Below are 18,462 nucleotides of genomic sequence, written 5' to 3'. Positions count from 1 at the left end.
CAAGCACCAAGACCAGGTCTTCATGGCTGATACCTTCTTATCAATGGAATTTATGCCAGCAAATATGACCTGTGAGATACTGATACATTTTATCAAATATTTATTATCAGACCCCTCAGAGAGACCAGCTTATGTGGAAGTGTGTATTACTGGGGGAGTGGCAGTGACCCCCTCTATTTAGGCTGTTTAACACTTTTTTCCCATAATGAAGTATGAAGAACTAAGTGGCCTAGCGCCTCCATAGTTTGCACCAGGGCTTTGAAATCTGGCAGGGAGATAGCCTTGAGGTCAGCAAGGTGTGTGGTGTTCCCCCCCCCCCCCCGGCGCCTAATGTAAATATGTTCATATTCGGATGCATTCGGATCTGGTGAAAACTGCCACTTCCCATCTTTCCTCGGCTCATTGCAGCGTGTTCTTGGCTTGTTGCTCCCAAACCCTCAACCGTCTTAACACTGCGCGCACACACTGCTCTAGCATCTTCTGTCAGCGTGCCGTGCTCATTGCGTTGCTGAATGGGTCCCGGGCAAAAGTGCTGCTGCTGCATTTTGTGCGCTGAAGGAGGCAGGCATCTGTGGATGAAGTACTGTGTAATTATGTCATTAAAACCTGCAGGCCAGGTCCTCAGCTGGTATAAATCGCTGCTGCTCCATTGACTTTTTTTGGTATGTAATTTCTGTAGTACCTCTTGCTGTAACAATTAGGTGCTTTAATTAAAATTAAAAAAAAAAAATCACCCAAACCCTACAGCACCTATGGTATCTATAAGTGGTGGCACAAAACTAAAAACACAGCTACTGTAACTTGCCAACATGTCTTACACTGAGACAATCTATGTAGTTTATCAAAGAGAAGGTGCTGATCATAACTGGTAAGTACCTATGTGCAGCAGAGCTCTGTAACTGAGCAGGCTAAGCGGTAACAAGGCCCAATAGTTAGAAGTTGTGGCTTATTTCTAGCTTGATTTTTTTTTTCTTTTCTTCCCAGCTTTAATTTTTCAACAGTAATCTGGGGGGTGGAAATGGAAAACTCTCCATCACTTGAAGTCTTTAAATTGAGCCTGCGGCTGTCTTTCTAAAAGATGTGCTCTAATACAAATAATAAAAAAATAATTTGGCCGCAAGGTACCTGGTTTGGTACTCTTCCCTGTTACAGATGTGAAAATGAACTCCTTCCACTGCAGGAATGGCTGGTTGAAATTTCCTGACCTGTGTTCTGGCAGGAGGTCAGAACAGATGGTCACAGCGATCCTTTCTGACCTTAAAATCTACCCTTTTGCCCGCTACCTGGCGGTGGAAGGGGGACATCCATACTGGCAGCAGCACCACCTACAACTTTTACCAACCTTCTGCTCTCCGAGCAGTGGCTTGGTAGCACGTGTGGCAATCAAGCTCCTAGAACTGTCAGTTAGAACTAATTCCTCGTCTTTATGGCCCCCATTTGCAAATGCCTTTTTTTGAGGCCTGGTGCCTTTGAGTCATAAGTCAGAACCAGATGTTCTAACGATTGTACCTGTCAGTTATTTCCTCAAGATCTAGGCAGAAGTCTCCAAGTGTCCACTAATTTTAGTGTGTTTGGGTGTCAGAGTGAGATGCCTATAAATAGGGGCATAAATTTACAGGGAAGCGGGGGAAGAATATTCCCCCTCAACTGAGGGTAGGTGCGTGGCTGTGGCAGTGCCATAGGGGATAAGATGTCTTGTAGGAGGACAGCAATGTCCAGTGCTTGCGCTCTCTCTCTCAACTCCTTTGCCACCTGCCAAGCCACCTAACAACTACCAAGCTGCTCAGCCGCACAGACCAAGCTGGCTCTGCAGGCTAGCTAGGGGAGTGGTAAAGGAAAGGCCGTTTCCCTCCAGCGGCCAGAAGATGACGGGGGAGATTCTGGCTTCCAGCAGGTGGAGGATGAGGGAGGGGAATCTTCTGTCACTTCTCAAAACTCAAGGGGAGCAGGTACTGGTGGGAAGGGGTGAGGCCGGGTCAGAAGGGGAGCCAGGGAGTGGGGGTAACTTGGGAAGGGGAGGATCGAGAGCTCCAGGGGAGAGGATGGGAGCTGAGGAACTGAGGGAGTAAGATACAGGAAATTCAAGGTGGGGCAACAGGGTCAGGACATCTTCTTGTCCCCTTCAGCTTTGGGGCCAGCATGACCCCACTTACTGCAGGGGCCTGATCTGCAGAGGTGCTGAGCACCTGCCGTTCCCAATTGGCTGCTTGACACCTCCAAAGATGTGTCCCTGAACTCTGTGTTTGGGAACGTCGGCCTTCCCGTGTAACCCAGTTGGAATCGGAGATCGTTGGTACAGCAAGGGTGTCTCTTGGATGCCCCGACATCCATCCTTTGATGTCCCAGTGTTGTGATCTTCAAAGCAGCGCAGGGGAATGTAACCCTATGTCTTCCATTAATTTTAATGGTTAACTGCCCTGCGTTGCTTTGAAAACCTCCACCTGTGTGTGTCTTCTTGATCAGAATTGTTAATGTGTAACGTTGCAGCAACGGCTCCTGCTTTTGAAAGTATCTCAGTTTGGGGTGGGCTGGCAATGTTATACTGCATGGAGGCTGTCTCTTTATCCAGTCCAGGTGGTGAAGGGTTAGGCCAAAAGCATTTATTGCTAATGGTGGCATAATGCAGCTTTGTGTGGGCTAGTGAGGTTAAATGTTGGTGTCAACCTGTATAGCTTTTTCCTGAGAGGTGAACTGAACTGCTTTTTATTTGCCAAGCCCTAATCTCAAGGCCTGCGTCTACATTAAAGAATAAAGTGTGTGCTTAAACTGTTTCAAGTGTGTCCACACTAGTTATGTTGAAATGGTGTCGGAATGGTTATAAGCGTGGTTCATGTCCGTGCTAGTACTGTTCTAAATTGCTTTGGTTGTAATGCTCTCTGGCTACTTAATTCACAGTTTCTGACAAGGATTTTGAAAGCGATGGATTTTGAGATATTTCAATAGGCTACAGATGCATAAAGAGATAAGTAGTCCAGGCCTATTTGAACTGTTCCAGCGTGTTTGTGTCTAGGATGGCAGTAAAGTGGTTCACAGTGTAAAAGTTGAGATTGCCGTGGTTCTTAAACCTGCTGAATACCTAATCTATTTAAACCAGTTGTTGAGGTACAGTAAACTTCTCTAGTGGTAGATAAAGCAAAGGTTCTCTGTCTGTCTGACTAATGTTTAACACAGCTGATGAAGCTCTGTCCCTTACGCTGTATTTGATGTCTATGACTTCAGCTACAACAGGCAAGACGCAAAAGGAACCTGCAGGGTCTAAATTCCTGTTGTGGCAGGTAAATGGATGAAACATCTAAGCAGCTGTAGTTTAAACTCAGAAAATGGAATTTTCGTCCTGTGGGAAACGCTCACATTTTGAAACTTCGTCCTGAATTGGTATAAAAAGTAGAAATTGCAAGATATTCTGTGGAACAGAAACATTGAAACCACCTTAACAAAAACATTTTGTTTTGATGTCGTAATATGTTTTTTGATAAAGTTGAAAAGTAAAAATGAATTGCCTCATGCTAGTTCTGAACGGTTTCAATTTTTTTTCCGTCAAATTTAGTCAAAATCAACGCACTCCTGCGAAACGTTTAGATTTTAACGAATCAGCATATTTGGATAAGTATTCCATCAATTCTTTGGACTAGCTCTAGCTTAAACCATCCCATCAGCCTTTTGAGTTTTGTGAAGAGGAAAACGCTACCTTTCCTGTTGTAAAAAATTTCTAATTGCACTTTGCTCAAAACCAGCTGAAGTTTGATAGCTGAAATGTGGCATTTAAATAGTCTGCAGTGAAGACTGATGCTTTTTGTTAGATGCCAAACTTAGTTGCTTTAACACCTAGCAAAGTTTAGATCTGTATGAAAATTGCGACGTCTGTAACCATCTGTTCTTGCAAAATCATTTTAATTTTAAATCTTAACATCTGTTCTGAGCGACCTGTGATCTCGACCAGTAGCTAGGAATGAGTGACAGGGGATGGATCACTTGATGATTACCTGTTCTGTTCATTCCCTCTGGGGCACCTGGCATTGGCCACTGTCGGAAGACAGGATACTGGGCTAGATGGACCTTTGATCTGACCCAGTATGGCTATTCTTTTGTTCTTATGTTCAATAGCTCCATTCTAATTACCACTGCTCAAAAGGAGTGAGCTGGAAGCAGTTGATGTCCAAGAAGTTTATCCTCAAAATTACAATCCGTCAGGCATATTGTATAGTGTCACCATCACGTGAGCCACTGCAAGTTTCACCAGAGTGGATTGCAGTTTGCCTGCTGGTCGTGAGAGGTTGCTGTGCCATTTTTGGAGCAGGCAGTCAAAACTGGTGATCTCTGAGCTGGGTGGAGTAGTCAGATAAATCTGGCCTCCTTCACTCCCTGTAACAGTTTGTGTGTGCATTTTGTATACGTGTTCAGGACAAATCTAAATGAGCTCTTTGTGTAGGTGTATTCCTAGGTGGTGGGAGCTCCTCCAATTCAGGAGTTAAGACTCAACAATACACTTGGCAAGTCAGTCAATTGACTGCCTACTTGACCATGGTCAAATATTCCGGCAAGATATGCCTTGATGTGGGTGGGAGCTAGCTTTGTGATTGGAACATGGTTCCATCAAGATGCCCGAAGATGTGGCCGACTGCCTACCCAGCATAAATGAATTTTAAAATGACTTTTCTTTTATAGTTTGTTTTATTTCTGTTTAACTTCATTTTTCTTTTTGTTTTTGTAACTGTTCAGTCACGAATAACGTTGATATGGAAATACTAACCTAATTCTGCTAAAAAGATAATTCTTTCCATTTTTTTGACATTCATTTATTTGTGTTTCACATTTTTCTGAGTTTAAAGTAACTTTAAGTAACTTGGTTTTTGTAATTAGGCATAAGTATCTATTTAGAGATAAGCCAATTGAAGACCAGAAAGTCTTTCTCCTTTTTGTTTTTTGTTACTGTTCTAATAAATTTGTATATTAATATATTTTACTATTTTTGACCAAAGTCTGACCGGTGAATTGCATGATTATTTTTGGACAGGTCAGATGCCCAGCCTTATGTCAACAATACGGTACATAACTGAACCCTATTGATTGCACCTGCCCTAGTTATGTCTTCACACAGCACTTTCTAAACTCCCAAAGCTTTCTCCCAGCACGCACTACACACTGTGCAAACCTGAAATGGCGTCTCTGGAAGCAGTCTCTTCATTTGGTTGTTTCAAATTCTTGGTCTGGAATCTGGAGGTGATGTGCCCAGGGCTTTATAACAACCCAGATTTTTAATCCTATGCAGTGTTGTAGCCGTGTTAGTCCCAGGATATTAGAGAGACAAGGTGGGTGAGGTAATATCTTTTATTGGACCAGCTTCTGTAGATGAAAGATCTGAAGAAGAGCTCCGTGTGGCTCGACAGCTTGTCTCTTGAACAGAAGTTGGTCCAATAAGAGATATTACCTCACCCACCTTATGTCTCAGATTTTTGTAATGCAGTCCACAAATACCTACTATGTTACAAATATCCTCTTACTGCCTGAACATCTTATCTTTTTGCCCTTTCACTATCTATGCTATTTAGGCTGTTTTCCTTGTGCTTGCTGAGAAGTAAAAGAAGTAGTTTGTTTCACTTGTCTCTAGTAAACTTTTCCGTGAAGTACAGGAGCGTCTGAAGGGTGGTGCTGGAAACCTTGCTGGGGAGTGATTAAGAAAATAAAACTCTTTCGTAGCGGTTTTAAGAAAGTAACCTGGAAATGCTTCTACTGGTATCAAATTTTGCGATAAAGTGCTAGGCCAGATTTGATACGACAGTGTCGCTTTAATTCAGGCTTAATTTTCAGTGCTGTTAGTTGAAACGTACGGCCAGTCCAAGCAATTTACATAATTTTGGGCCTTTTGGGTTCCAGTTGGCACACAGGAAAATTTTGTGATAGAGTTCTCCGGGAATCCCCTGATCACACCACAGGCTCCCAACTCTTTGTGGTAATGGTATTATTGGGTGTGGGGTTTGGGTTTCGTTTAACGTCTAACAGCATTTTGTTTCTGCTTCCTGTGTGAGAGTCAAAATAAGACACCATTTCCTATCTGATTCAGTCACTAATGAGCCCGTCATTAACCTGACTAAACACAGTATCACAGTTTAGTCTTCTGAAATTAGATGCTGGATTAGGGGACAATTTATGGGGAAGCATCTCCAGAACTGAATAAAAATCCTATCCTAGTTATAGAATTCTATATGGAGATTCATAAAAACTGGTAGCAAGGATAGAGAAGTTTTAGTTTTGTTCCTATAGAAACCTTATTGTTTTCATTCCTCTAAAATTAAGTAGTCAAGCACCTTCTCTTATGAAAAATACCCTCTGAAAGCACTCTAAGCTTGTGGCTGGAGGGGCAGTTTTGGACAATGTGTGTTTTCAGAACACAACTGGGAAACAAACACCTTTCCGCTGTAAGTGCTTGAGATCAAAGATTGGTTTTATGTGACACAGACAGACTAGGCATAACAAAAGCCCTGGAATATCTTCTTTGGTGTTTTGTAAAGGCAGTAGGCAGGTTCTGTGTCTCATTTAGTAGGCCATGATCCAGCAAAGTAATTAGGTACGTGCAATGTCCCATTGAAGCCAGTGGGGCTAGGCATGCACTTAAGTCTCTGGCTAAAAGGGCCTATAATGGGAAAGCTGTCTCCAACCTGAACTATAGAGCAGCTACAATTGTTCCATAATGCCATACGATAGGCATACGGGTATAAGTATACGCTACAGGACATACAGGTACAACACAACCAAGGTATTTATTGTTGAACTATAACATTCTCTCTACCCCGCCCCTCCTCCAGCCTTCTTGTAACTAACCGTGGGATTGTAATGCAGCATTAAACTTGTATACACATAGCCACATTCTGATCTCATTTTTGCAAATGTAAATTGTTTTGTTTTGTTTTTTTTAAGCTCAGGCTTGACAAAGCCCTGGCTGGGATGATTTAGTTGGGGCTTGGTCCTGCTTTGAGCAGGGGGTTGGACTAGATACCTCCTGAGGTCCCTTCCAACCCTGATATTCTATGAAAGCAACTGCATGGGCATCCCTGTCTTTTGCCCTGGTAAAACTGAGCTCCGAATCGGGCAGATAACTGGTGATGTGATGCTATATTTGCTCTTTGAAGTATGGCTCCCACACTAAGGCATAGTTACAGCAACTTGCTAACAGCCTCATGAGACTTCTCCGCACAGGAGTAAACATGCAGGTTATATTTAGATTTTAAAAGCCCAGAATCTGCTGTACAAAGTATCTTGTGAACTGATGCGACTGATATCCGTGTCAGCGGCTGAGCAGAACTTGTTTCTAAAAACAACCCATCATATTGTTGCTCTTTTAACAACACTTGTGCCCAAATGAAATGAGCCCTTTCAGAGAGAAATAGATGATAAAACCATAAGACATCCCAGTTTAGCTTAGAGGAACTACACAATGCAGGATGAATGCCCCAAGGGTTTTTATTTAGCTTCTGTGATAGTAATAGAACAGCTGGCTTTGGTTCCAGGGTGAACCAAACCATGCCAGGATGCACAGCTGTGGAGTGAGTTGGAAGGCACAATTTATGGCATAAAGTCATACATGGGACGCATTGAGATTTGAATTCTGTGGGGTGGTGAGCTGCTAAGTGTGAAAACATCTAGTTTCCTGGGCTACTCTGTGGTCTGACCAGAAATACCTATCTGCCTAAGATAATGGATGGTGTCTTGTAACTTCTCCTCTCTGGATAGAAAATGCAGAGACAAAAACTGCAGAGATCAAGATTACATATCTATTTTTTTTTCCTTCTCAGCACTCGCAGCACAGTGGATCTGTCTCCCTTAAGTCACTCTGGTTCCTGGCTGAAAGTTTGACAGTATGGACAAGTCACCTTGAAGGTAAGCAAAAGAAATAGGATCAAGGTTTTTTCCCCCAGTATCCCATAATCCTGCTTCTAACTAGCTAACTGCTACAGTGGCTTCTCCATAATGTCACTCTGCTCTGTTTAAATGGAGGGGAGGGATAGCTCAGTGGTTTGAGCATTGGCCTGCTAAACCCAGGGCTGTGAGTTCAATCCTTGAGGGGGCCACCTAAGGATCTGGGGCAAAATCAGTACTTGGTCCTGCTAGTGAAGGCAGGGGGCTGGACTTGATGACCTTTCAAGGTCCCTTCCAGTTCTAGGAGATTGTGTAGATAACTTGCTGAAACTTTCTGGTCATATTTTCCCCCCTCGTCAATTGAAACTAATGTTAGGAGTTGGGATCAATCAGAAGCTCTTGACATTAGGGATTCTGAATCTTGCAGTAGGAGGTAAAAGTTGACAGCATCTTGCAGCCATTTCATTTTCCAATTTGCTTTTAACCTTTAAAGCACCCTGCTGACTTGTATAGTGCTACCTTCATTCGCCTCTGTCACTGGGTTGTCTGAGGCAGGGGGTGTCTCGTGAGCTCACCTAGATTTCAGCATCCTGGCCCATATCTAGCTCAGGTTGGCCCCTCTGGGCCTTCCATTCACAGAGTAAATCACAGTGTCTCTCTCAGTGACCTAAGTGCAAAGTGTGGCCAGCAATGGGCCCCGACCCGGCCTGGCTTCTTGGGTTATGGTAAAGAGGAAATCCATCCTTCCTCTCCTGGCCCACCAGGAACTGCCATTTGATAGATGCAGCCAGCCCTTCTTATTTGGCCTGCTGGGCCCTCATTGGCTGCAACCTGCTCTCCCAGCCCTTCTAACTGTTGGAGGACCAAGTCTTGCTGGTTCTACATGCAGCTGAACCTGGGAGGCCTTTCTAGGCAACCCCAGAGGTCCCTAACTCTCTGCCCTCCTTTTCTTAAAGGGTCACTTTCTGGGGCATGTAAAGAATCCTGTGGCACCTTATAGACTAACAGACGTTTTGCAGCATGAGCTTTTGCATCCGAAGAAGTGGGTATTCACCCACGAAAGCTCATGCTGCAAAACGTCTGTTAGTCTATAAGGTGCCACAGGATTCTTTGCTGCTTCTACAGAACCAGACTAACACGGCTACCCCTCTGATACTTTCTGGGGCATGGTGCATCAAGGCCTCTAATTTCTTTTTATTGGGACTAAACAATGTGGGCTTTCTTTTTCCTACCTCTGTTTAATACAGGTCTTACAATCTTCTTTGTAAGACCTGTATTACAAAGAAGGGGGGAGGGATAGCTCAGTGGTTTGAGTATTGGCCTGCTAAACCCAGGGTTGTGAATTCAATCCTTGAGGGGGCTACTTAGGGATCAGGGGCAGAAATTGGTCCTGCTACTGAAGGCAGGGGGCTGGACTCAATGACCTTTCAAGGTCCCTTCCAGTTCTAGGAGATTGGTATATCTCCAATTATAATTTTTTTTTCTTACTTGTAATACAATAACAACGAGGAACCTCGATAAAAGTCTTGTTGCGCTAGGCGTGGTACAAACATAACCAAAGACAGGCCCTGCCCATAAGAGCTCACAATTTAGGTGACCAGATACAGCACAAAAATGGGATGATGGTGAGTTGGGGGGATGTTGTAACAATAAGATGAACAATCTTTTGCCTCAGTGACCTGCACTAAGGGAGATCCCTTCTAAAGATCCTCATGGAGCTGTACTGTTTTCTCTCAGCCGGTTTGGTTCCTGAAGTTTTGATCCCTGCCCTGTAATCAGAATGGAATCTACAAATGCATGGGGCACAAGCACTGATAATTGAAGCTGCATGGCTAGGAGGTTGTTTGTATTTTTATTTTTTTTGTTCAAAGAAGAGGAGACGTCTTCTTTGAAGAAGTTTCTGCTGCTGGTGGTTCTGGGAGTAAGAGACCAGGAACTGGAAAAAGTAACTTGTCCTTATCCCAGAACTGGATGGCTTATGCTATCTCCCATAGTGTAAGTGCTGGGGCAGGTCTTGCCACAGCTTGGTGGGGAGGAGTGTGGGGAGGTGTGTAGCTCTTAAGAACATAAGAAAGGCCGTACTGGGTCAGACCAAAGGTCCATCCAGCCCAGTATCCTGTCTACTGACAGTGACCAATGCCAGATGCCCCAGAGGGAGTGAACCTAACATGTAATGATCAAGTGATCCTCTCTCCTGCCATCCATCTCCACCCTCTGACAAAGAGGCTAGGGACACCATTCCTTACCCATCCTGGCTAATAGCCATTGATGGACTTAACCTCCATGAATTTATCCAGTTCTCTTTTAAACCCTGGTATAGTCCTAGCCTTCACAACCTCCTCAGGCAAGGAGTTCCACAGATTGACTGTGCACTGTGTGGTGAAGAACTTCCTTTTATTTGTTTTAAACCTGCTGCCCATTAATTGCATTTGGTGGCCCCTAGTTCTTATATTATGAGAACAAGTAAATAACTTTTCTTTATTCACTTTCTTCACATCACTCATGATTTTATATACCTCTATCATATCCCCTCTTAGTCTCCTCTTTTCCAGGCTGAAAAGTCCTAGCCTCTTTAATCTCTCCTCATATGGGACCCATTCCAAACCCTTAATCATTTTAGTTGCCCTTCTCTGAATCTTTTCTAATGCCAGTATAGTAACTCCTCACTTAATGTTGTAGTTAACGTTCTATGTCCTGAAAAATGAGACTTTAAGCAAAACTATGTTAAGCGGATCCAATTTCCCCATAAGAATTAATGTAAATGAGGGGGTTAGGTTCCAGGGAAATTTTTTTCACCAGACAAAAGACTATAATATATTAATACACACGCGCGCGCACACGCACACACACACACACACACTTTTAAACAAACAATTTAATACTGGTACACAGTGCTGATGATTGTGAAGCTTGGTTGAGGTGGAGGAGTCAGAGGGTGGGATATTTCCCTTACTGCTACATGATGAACTAGCAGTTGGCTGAGCCCTCCAGGGTTAACTCTCCGTCTACAATGCAGCAGGAATGGAGGGAGAGATGCACATTTCCCTCAAGTACTCTGCCTTGTTAATTAGATCAGCTTGTTGAGTCCCTCGGTCCTGAGCCCTGCTCTATGGAAGATGGGGTAAGCTGGGTGCAGGAGCAGGGGCGAGGGGGACACCCTGACATTAGCCCCCCTCTTCTTTCCCTCCCCCCGGCACAGCAAGCAGGAGTCTTGGGGAGCGGCTCCAAGGCAGAGGGCAGGAGCAGCACATGGCAGTGGGGGGAGGGACACAGCTGAACTGCAGGCAGCTGCTGCACAGGGAACTTAGGGGAGCGGGGAGCTGATAGGTGGAGCTGATGGGGGGCTGCTGGTCCACCCTGGTTCCAAGCCCTCACTAGCTAGCTGCAATGGGCTGCTCTTCCTGCAAGCAGTAGACAAAGCAGGCGGCTGCCAAACGACGTTAGAAGGGAGCACTGCACAACTTTAAATGAGCATGTTCCCTAATTGATCAGCAATGTAACAATGAAACGACATTAACCGGGACGACTTTAAGTGAGGAGTTACTGTATATCTTTTTTGTGATGAGACCACATCTGTACGCAGTATTCAAGATGTGGGCGTACCATGGATTTATATAAGGAAAATAAGATATTCTCCGTCTTATTCTCTATCCCCTTTTTAATGATTCCTAACATCCTGTTTGCTTTTTTGACTGCCGCTGCACACTGGGTGGATGTCTTCAGAGAACTATCCATGATGACTCCAAGATCTTTTTCCTGATTCATTGTAGCTAAATTAGCCCCCATCATATTGTATGGGGGCTTTCGCTAGTGGTTCCCCAACTCTTCTTTGGAGCCAGCGAGTCACTTCATTTCTTTTTAAAATCTCACCTTTGAAATCCTTCCCTTCCTCTTTGCTTTGTGAATGATGCTCTGTAAAGCCTTCACTGGTCTCAATGAATGGTCCTATATATTTTAAAAAGCATATTGTGAGCAAGCATAGCATGGACGTTTTCGAGAACCTGCTTGTCTGGAAGCGGGGCAGGTTTCAAGTATGTTTCAGTGCCCCGTTTGCTGTTAATGGAGAGGTCAGCAGAGCAGATGCACAGCAGTCAGTGTGTTTTGTGGGTCTAATTTTAGGGCTGGCTGCTGCCCAAAATGGGTAGCTGGATTGGTGGGTTTCCCTCTGAGTCAGCCAAGATCTAGCCATCTAGTGAGTTGCAGTGACCTTAATGGGCCTCGGGTAGCCCCTTGCTTTGGTTACACATAAAGCTGGCCACTACTGGCCACGCCTGTAAGTGTGCTGGACAAATGAAGTTATTTTCTGTTCGGGTAGAATCTTGTGAAAGAAGCTCTCTTGAAACGGAGAGGAACTGATCCAATGCTAGGAAAAAGCTTTGCAAACTAGAGCCAGCTCCTTATTGTGTCAAAGTGGTTGGCTCTGTTCCTCTATTTAGAGTTTGGTATTTCTGGATAGTGCATGTATAAATCTGAGACTAATTATTTATTGCATGCAGTGTTGTGGCTGGTGGGTGGGTGGTTGCTAAGCACCAAGGATGTGCTTGTCAATTTTAGATTTTTTTAATAGATCAACAATCATCAGTGGAGAGTCAAAGTTTTTTTTATTTTTTCAATCCACGTGTTAGTGTACTGCGAGAAAAAGGCATTGGGAACGTGTGGAGAATTTTGAAACTTCACTCTGAAACTGCTACTGAAAGGTTCTGAAAGGAACCCTTCAATTGGTGCACGTGACAGTTATGGCTATGTAAGAACCATACTACCTGTTATCGGGCAAGAAGACTTGCATGATACTCTTGAGGAAGCTGCATATGTTGGGTTCAAATTTGTGGGTGAGAACACACGGCTTGAATAAGTGCTCTGAGACAACTGTGTTTCTCCCCCTTAGAGAACATAATCTTATTAAGCTCTGAAAAGAAATTGGGAACAAGGTGAGAGATCTAGACAATGACCTACATCTGTCCCTTGAGGCGTTTAAGGGGATGCTGTCAAGTCAAGCAGTTATAGGACCAAAATGTAGCTGTTTTGTAAAAACGTCCCTGCCTAACTCCCCATGAATGGAAATGTGCACATGCCTTTCCCCCTCCAGCGAGACATGGCACATGTTGGTCTGAGGCTTTTTTGGGAAGAATGTTGGGAAAAGAGGAGGCTTTAACATACCCCATGGCAGTGGTCCCCCAACCTTTTCGTCTGGCGGGCACCAAATGAAGGACTGTGGCAGTGGTGGAGCATCCGCCGAAATGCCGCTGAAATTCGGCGGCGTTTTGGCGGCGACGCTTCTCGATGACATCACTTGTCGGCGGCAATTGACGTCATTGAGAGGTGTTGCCACTGAATTTCTGTGGCGTTTCAGGGACGGCACCTCTTGATGATGTCACTTGCCGCTGACAAGTGACGTCATCACGAGGTGTCGCCGCCAAAATGCCGCTGAAATTCGGCGGCATTTCGGCAGATGCTCCACCGCTGGCCAGGACCTGGGCACATTTAGATGCCCCTGCGGGCGCCATGGCACCCGCGGGCACTGCGTTGGGGACCCCTGCCCCATGGCATCGGTGCAATACTGGTGTGGTAACCCTCACCCTGGTACTAACCCCTGCTGCAGCTGTGATGCAGCCGCAGAGAATGCTGCCCTATGGAGAGACAGCTAGTGAGTGGGCAGCTCATGCTGGGGAGGAGGTTCTGAATCCACCCAAAGGGGCAGTTGAAAAAAGCTGTTAGAGAAGGAGAAGAATCGAAATGCTGAGCTAGCGGATGACTCGTCACCTGAGTAGGAGGTGAGGTAATAAAAGAAGAACAGGAGAATAAAAGTAGGGCATTGGGAAGTGGAGACGTTTCAGGTCAGGAGAAGCAGAAAAAAAATAGGCTTGGGTATGTGAGCAGGTACTATTAGAGAAGAAGAAGAGGGAAATAAAATCTACGCTTATCCAGGGGAAAAACGGAAAGGAGACAACCGGTGAAAAAGAATTGATGAAAACAGGTCCTGAAAACAAAGCGAGAAGCCCACCAACAAAGGGCCTAAAGTACATGAACAGAAAGAATGACTGTTTGAACCTCTGTTGAATGAATACAGTCCAAAGATGCCTGTTGGTCAAGTGAGGTCCATGAGGTGAAGAAACACTGCTTGTGGATAGACTCAGTGAAAAGAGGTATAGTCGCAGGAACATTGACTTTTTAAGGAGCTCTTCAAGCTGAAGAGACGCAAAGAACAGGACAGCAAGAGTGGAGTTAGACGAACAGCCAAGAAGAGGAAAAGTTGATTTGTCTCTGAAGTGGCACAGTACATTACTTAATCTCTCTTGTTCGTGTTAATAACAATGCATTTGGTACAATAGCTCAGAGTTACGAACTGACTGGTCAATCACACGCTTCATTTGGAACTGGAAGTATGCAATTAGTCAGCAGCAGAAACAAACAAACAAAAAAAAGCAAATACAGTACAGTACTGTGTTAAACGTAAACTACTAAAAAAAGGAGAGTTTTAAAAAAAATGGACAACCAAACAGTTTCTGTGCTTGTTTCATTTAAATTAAGATGGTTAAAAGCAGCATTTTTTTTCTGCATAGTAAAGTTTCAAAGCTGTATTAAGTCAAGATTCAGTTGTAAACTTTTTTGAAAGAACAACCATAACGTTTTGTTCAGAGCTACGAACATTTCACAGTGATGAGCAATCTCTGTTCCCGAGGTGTTCGTAACTGAGGTTCTACTGTAGCTGCGAGATATTCCCTCACCCACCTTGTCTCTGCACAGAGTAAGGAAGAGGAGCATGTACAAACTCGTGAAGGTTAATAGGTAGGTCACCCATAGTTTGATTACTAAATACTTACTATTTATAATGTTCTTTGTTTATGCTCCTGGTACAGTTTTGAGTTTTCCCATATGAAGCTCTAAAAATTTCAAAGGATCCCTTTTTATCATGGCTTGCCTCTGCCTCTCCTCACAGTCAGTCTAGCCTTGCCTAGCTGGGTCACTCCACCCTGGTGTTTGGGTTTCTATTGGATGAAAAGGGAAGCTGACCAGAAACAGTGAAACTGACAAGCTTTTTGCTTTGTTGGCCAAGGAGAGAGAATTGCCAAAAAAACAAACAAAAAATTCCCTAGACTGTTCAAGTTCTGTCAGTCTTACTGGTCTCAGGTGCTAGTAATGCCAGGAAGGAAATGTTTAAAATAAAACTTTCATTAAGACCCTGTCCTTTCTTAAAATATTGAGCATATTCAATAATCCAATATTCAATATTCCAAGTAAATAATATTCCTCTGATAAGAACTAAATATCAGTAATTGCTATGCCTTGCCACCAGTAACATAATAAGGTCATCTAGTTGGAAGAGAGAATTACCTTAAATTTCCATCTCATTAGATTATGTAAAACAGCCTGGAGAAAGCTAAAAAGTTAATAAAAAGGAGGGCCCAGGATAAAGAGACAGATGATTATTATGATCTATCATTGCAGTGTTGACTAACACTGCTGTAATTAGGGTTTCATGGAAAAGATGAATACATCCTGTCCAACCTAGCTTTTTTGGGGGTTTATAACCTGACCATAAAAATTCATAAACTTGGCAAAATGCTCCTTGCATGGTGGACATTTCCATTTAAAATATAGCCTCCATCTCTCCCTTTTCTTATTTTCCATTCCCCTTCTTAAATTGCACTGGAATAGAAGCTAAATTGCAGTTACTTTACACGAGTCTCCTGGGGATATGCTCTTCCTTTCCAGCTAGTGGAGACAATGGTTACTATTTTGCAGATTTATTTCTCGCGTATGGAAATTGCCACTACAAAAGCAGCAGTAATTAGTCTCCAGCCGGTGGAATAGCTTTTCAACCTCTGGCTGGTAGAAAGATCTAGTGGGCAACTGCACTGCTTGGTGTCCTCCAGCATTACAGCTATAATATACATGTGGATGCTACCGGTTCTTGGGTTTCTGCTTCTGCATGCAGTGTCTTGCTATGTGGATTAGTCAGACTCAGTCTGAGGATGGGCCTTGTGCTTTCCATTTCACTGAATGTGATGTTGGTAGCCTCACGAAATCAGAATGGCCTGATCTCATCCACTTTCTCTTACTTAGACCAACTTGCATTCTAAAAGTTGAAGTGCAGTTTATAGTCAGAAAAGTGACTCTGAATGTGACATTGTGTGGTTCCATCTTTGTAGTGCCTGGAGACCAGACTCCATCAGTTTACAGGTCAGATGGAGTCTTCAATTACCAGGCCCACAACTGTAGCCTGGGCTCTGAAAATTCAGCCAGGATCTCTGCCTCTTATCACTACCAAGCTTCTGCAATTGGAACTTAGCCAGCTGTTGTGGTGGTTGATGTGGGAGTTGGGGCAGAATCCAGCTTGCTAGTCCAAAGCTACGTTGGCTCCACAATACTAAGAGGAGTGAAGTCGTTTTTTGTGTCTGTAAAAGGAGCACATAGAGAGAGGCACAAAGAGCTTTTATGGTGAGTAAAAAGGCACCATGTTTATACCATCAGTTTTCTGATTAGAACACTCTAAAATGAAATGAAGTTACATAATATTTATAAGGCAATATCGTGTGTCTTCACACCGCAAGTGACTTATTCAAACCCTCATGTTTGTAAGTTTTAACTATTGAACCTTGCAAAGCAATACTTAAAACAAAAGTCTCCGCCACCTTTTCCGAGGTACTGAGCAGCTAGGATTGAAAATGCTCAACACTTCCAAAAATCAGGTTCTCAGTGAACAGTTCAGAAGCGACTCCAAGAATCAAACTTGTTCATGGACAACATTTGTCAAATAACTCTCAAGAATGAACAAATTCAGAAAAATCGAAGTCTGCTTGTAGATAAATCCAAAATTCCTGTAATTAATATTTTTCTGTGCCTATATTGCCTAGTTTTAGTGTATGTCAAAGGAGGAGTGGAATTATTTAGTGATCCAAGGGATAAATGACAGGTTTCAAAGTAGCAGCCGTGTTAGTCTGTATCCGCAAAAAGGACAGAAGTACTTGTGGCACCTTAGAGACTAACAAATTTATTTGAGCATAAGCTTTTGTGGGCTACAGCCCACTTCATCGGATGCATAGAATGGAACGTATAGTAAGGACACACTCACACACACACTCACACTCTCTCACACACACACACCCGTGAAAGGAGGGAGTTGCCCTACCAACTCTAAGAGGCTAATTAAGATGAGCAATTATCAGCAGGAGGAGAAAAAAAACTTTTGTAGTGATAATGACAAGAAGGTGTGAGGATACTTAACATGGGGAAATAGCCATCAGGGGCTCATTCACCTGCACGTCTACCAGTGTGATATATGTCATCATGTGCCAGCAATGCCTCTCTGCCATGTACATTGGGCAAACCAGACAGTCTATGCAAAAGAATAAATGGACACAAATCTGACATCAAGAATCATAACAATAAAAAACCAGTAGGAGAACACTTCAGCCTCTCTGGTCACTCAGTAACAGACTTAAAAGTGGCAAACTTGCAACAGAAAAGTTTCAAAAAAAGACTCCAATGAGAAACTGCTGAACTTGAATTAATATGCAAACTAGATACCATCAATTTAGGCTTGAATAGAGACTGGGAATGGCTGAGCCATTACACACATTGAATCTATTTCCCCATGTTAAGTATCCTCACACCTTCTTGTCATTATCACTACAAAAGTTTTTTTTTCTCCTGCTGATAATTGCTCATCTTAATTAATTAGCCTCTTAGAGTGGGTAGGGCAACTGCCACCTTTTCATGTTCTCTGTATGTGTATATACATCTCCTTACTATATGTTCCATTCTATGCATCCGATGAAGTGGGCTGTAGCCCACAAAAGCTTATGCTCAAATAAATTTGTTAGTCTCTAAGGTGCCACAAGTACTTCTGTTCCTTTTCCAAGGGGTAAAGCTGTTTAAAGGGAATGGTAGTCTGATTATCAGGAGGTGTGACTTGGTTACATCTCTTAGACTGGAATAGCATCCAATAGCTTGGCTCTTTCAAAGCTTGATTGGACAAACCCTCCGTTTACAGCAGGGACCAATCTTGCACTGTAAGCTGCGGATGACCCATTTTAGGACTTTCCAATGTCTAATAGTGATAATTTTATATATTGCATGCAACTCGCTGTAGAACAGTGTATTTGAAATTCATGTCAACCATGTAGCCAATGCCAAGGAAGTGTCTATTAACATTTAAAATCAGAAGAGATCTGAATAAAAACAAACACCTCCCTCCTCCAAATCTTGAAGAAACTATCTACAGCTGGATTTTTACCTGGGGGGAGGGTAGAGCAGATAGCAATGGGAAAGGAAAACTTGCTGCTAGCTGACATTGAGTGACTGAGTGGAGTTGAGTGACTGTAGAAGAATGCGCGATTTACTGCATTCCTTCCATAACGTACCTTTCCAACTAAATTAGCTTTAGAAACTTCTAAATAACTTCCCTCCTGTTTTAATTTTTTTTTAGCTCTGAGGATAATTTGCAGTCACCTTTTACACCATTCTGACTCCTTAAGAGGAGAAATTATCATTTGCTGGTTAGAAATGTGTCTTGGGATCCAATGCATCCCAGTTTTTAATTTCACAGGGTTGAGTGATTTGTTTTACATCTGTTTTGAAATGGGCAGTTAAGTGGGGCTGCCAAAG

General features: G+C 43.3%; 1 protein-coding gene across 3 annotated transcripts in view; it reads left to right on the top strand.

Annotated features, from left to right (window-relative positions):
- The window catches only part of GDPD5 (glycerophosphodiester phosphodiesterase domain containing 5), a 329,762-nt gene that overhangs the window by 70,598 nt on the left and 240,702 nt on the right, over nt 1-18,462 (top strand). For 2 of the 3 annotated variants that reach the window (XM_045021717.1, XR_006580516.1), the window contains exon 2: nt 7,791-7,875. The gene's annotated coding sequence lies outside the window, so the exon portion shown is untranslated. Of the gene's footprint in view, nt 1-7,790; nt 7,876-14,621; nt 14,641-18,462 lie in introns of those variants that run through there. The other variant, XM_045021742.1, reaches the window with a different exon arrangement.

Source organism: Mauremys mutica, chromosome 1 (assembly GCF_020497125.1).
Source record: "Mauremys mutica isolate MM-2020 ecotype Southern chromosome 1, ASM2049712v1, whole genome shotgun sequence".
In the NCBI taxonomy this organism is placed as follows: Eukaryota; Metazoa; Chordata; order Testudines; family Geoemydidae; genus Mauremys; species Mauremys mutica.
This window is presented reverse-complemented; position numbering and strand designations above follow the sequence as displayed.